The sequence below is a fragment of the Asparagus officinalis genome, chromosome 4, assembly GCF_001876935.1.
Source record: "Asparagus officinalis chromosome 4, Aspof.V1, whole genome shotgun sequence".
NCBI lineage: Eukaryota > Viridiplantae > Streptophyta > Magnoliopsida > Asparagales > Asparagaceae > Asparagus > Asparagus officinalis.
Window position 1 is genome coordinate 139,142,441 of NC_033797.1, and position 3,324 is coordinate 139,145,764.

The window sequence follows — 3,324 nt, forward strand, 5'->3', positions numbered from 1 at the left end:
ATTATTATGGTCCAATTATCGTTGCTTATAAACTACAATCTTATACACTCTAGTTTCGAGACTAGAATTTGTAGCACTACAAACAAAAGCATGATATCCTTCTTCTTGGATCACTATTAAAATTTATGAGTCATCAACTACTTTATGTGGTATAAAAGTAGTCTGAGAACTGCAATCTCATAATAACCAGCAACAGCGAAGCAACGTGTGTAAAGTGTTATTACTAGACACCGTTAGATTGCCTGCTTTGGGGATATTTTTATTTACTTTTACTAATATTTACTATTTAGGGTATTATCATTTAATTTAAAGTATGATAGCATCAAAAAAGATAAAAACCTAAAATTATCAATGCTTTTACTTCTAATGCACCAATTAGTGTAGAACACCACTAGAATTAGGCAAGAGGCATGACACCACAGAGACTAAAATCTGATTTCGACACGTGTTTGGCAACTTCACATTGAACCAGATAAGATCTTAATCAGGATAAGAGTTGTCCCAAAGATAACCCAGATAAAGACTTTTTTTTTTTGAACTAACAATGACTACTCTAATATTGTACAAATTCTTGTCAAACGCAATTTAAACGCTTATACAAATTAGTGTTATTATCCAGGTTAGGGTGAGTTGCCAAGCAAGGCCTAAGTAAGGGGCTGTTTGCTTGCCAAAAAAAAAGAAGGAAATCAAGGAATAGGAAACCTATTTCCTTAAAAAATTGTTTTATGGTTGTTTGGTTGGTTAAAAAAAGAAGGAAATCAAATAATAGGAGATGAGTTGTCACAATATTATTGGATGATGTGGGTATTTTTTTAAGAAAAGTTGTTTTGAGGTTGTTTGGTTGGTTAAAAAAGAAGGAAATCAAAGAATAGGAAACATATTTCTTATAAATAGGTTCTTCTCTTGTGTTTGGTTCATTCTTAAAAATAGGAGATGAGATGAGATGAGTTGTCATTATATTATTGGATGATGTGACCCACACTTAAGGAAATCAATTTCCTTGTTTTTTTGGAGGAAATGGGTGGAGATGAAATGGAGATGAGATGAGATGAGTTGTCACAATATTATTGGATGATGTGGGTGATTTTTAAATATGAGATGGGATGGAGATGAGATGAGTTGGATGATGTGACCCGTTTCTTTTATTTTGGTTTATTTTATTGGATGATATGAGATGAGTTGTTGGATGAAAATAATATTTTATTGGATGATGTGGATGAGTTGTTGGATGAAAATAATATTTTATTAGATGTTGTGGGTAAGTTTTAGGGATGGAAATGGTGAAATTGAAATTTTGGAGATTTCCAAGCTCCAATTTCCTATTCTTGGGTTTTTGGAAACCAACCAAACAGCCCCTAACAATTGTGGATCTAATGGTGAACAAGTTGCCTGGACATTGCGATAAAGGACAATATTTATGAGGGGCCAAATAATATGGAAACTCCGTGCCGAATATAATAAAAAATGATGCAACGAAGAATTAGAAAATGACAAGGCGTTCATTTATTTTTTGTATTTGCACTGATTTCGCACAGTTATTGAAGATTCATGTTCTGTCTCTTCTGGCCTCGAATGGTTGAGGCTTGAATTTGCATTTGCGCCCTTCCTATTTTGTCCCTCGCGGTCACAAATGGTTGGCTTGATTTTTTGCATTTGCACCCTCGTTGATTTATGTAGAAGAAACATTAATCACGGGGAAAAAACATACGTAGAAGAAACACGCTTGATCTTATGATAAAGTGATTGAGAAATGCATGTCATAAAACATTGACATTGGAGTCCCCCCCCCCCCCGCCCCCCCCCCACCCCCCCCCCCCCCACTCTTTATTTTTTTTCCCAACAAGACGATATAAACAATGCTTTTAATTTCACGACTTCAAGACACAAGAAGTAATTAAGAAAGCGGTCCCATACCTAATCGCTCAGCTAATGCTAATTCTCAACCTATCAAATAGATATAAAAAATATATATATGATGCATTTTTTTTATATTGTTTAATGTGATTGATGTACTTGCGATTAAATGGGGAAAATAAAGGAGTAAACATAGAAAATAATTGGAAGAAACACGGGGATTAGAAGTAGATTCGATAATTAGTGTGATTACCCGTAGGGCGGAGCATGGTTCGGTCCAAACCGGAAAAACAGACCCGAAAAAATCGGTTTTATGAATAGGGCGGTTCGAGTCGGTTTGAAAACTTTTCAACCCGAACCGACCGAATATAATGCAATACTACTCATTCTGATCTCAAACCCTACCCGACCCGTCCCCAAAGAGTCAAAGACTCAAACTCTAAACTCATTTTCTATATCATTATGGGTTGAATACAGTATCATTATATCAGTGTTTAATGTTTCATAATCTCCTACTTTGTTGATATTTTTTCTTTAACACAGTTTGTTGTTTGATAAGAAGTTTAATGAAGTTAGAACCGAACCGAACCGACTTGCAACAGTTAGGTTCGGTTTTGAATTATAGGCGGTTCGGTTTGTTGTTCAAATTTTGATAAAAACCAAACCGAACCGTCCGTTGCACACCTCTAATTACCCGTGTCTTTCAAAGTATAGTAAGCTCACGACTCAGCTATAACAGTTTAACGGAAACCGGTACGGTTCAAACAAGAAAATTGAGATACATACTACGATTGGATTTATGCAGAGCATAAATTACAAAAATAGCCCGCGTTCATTTCTCGATGTAAAACATGTTCCACAAACGAACATTGTAATCGGGTTGGAGTTAAGATGGACTCGGGACCACACAAGTTCAGATTGGAGTCCGAACGCAACACTATTAGAGCATCTCCAACAGCTTTTCCAAAATTTTCTCCAAAATGAGGAAGCAAAAGTCATATTCTCCAACTAATTTTTACACCAACTCCAACAACTTCCCTATTTTGAAGAATCCATTTTTTCCTCCAAAAATTTGGAGAATGCTGCAGATTTGGGGAAGCTTCCTCATTTTTTCTCCTTCATCCCTTTTTTCCTCCAAAAATTTGGAGAATGCTGCAGATTTGGGGAAGCTTCCTCATTTTTTCTCCTTCATCCCTATTTTGGGGAATGAGATGGAATGCTGCAGATTTGGGGAAGCTTCCTCATTTTTTCTCCTTCATCCCTATTTTGGGGAATGAGATGGGAAATCTGTTGGGCCAAAAACCTAACTAAATTCTCTAAAAATGAAAAATGGGGAAGCTGTTGGAGATGCTCGCACCTAAAGGTGGAAAAAAGAACCTGTACGATGAAATGTCTATATCGGTCAGGATGCGAATATGGTTACTAAATAACTATATCCGACAGAGTATAATTACGGATGTAGATCAGTAA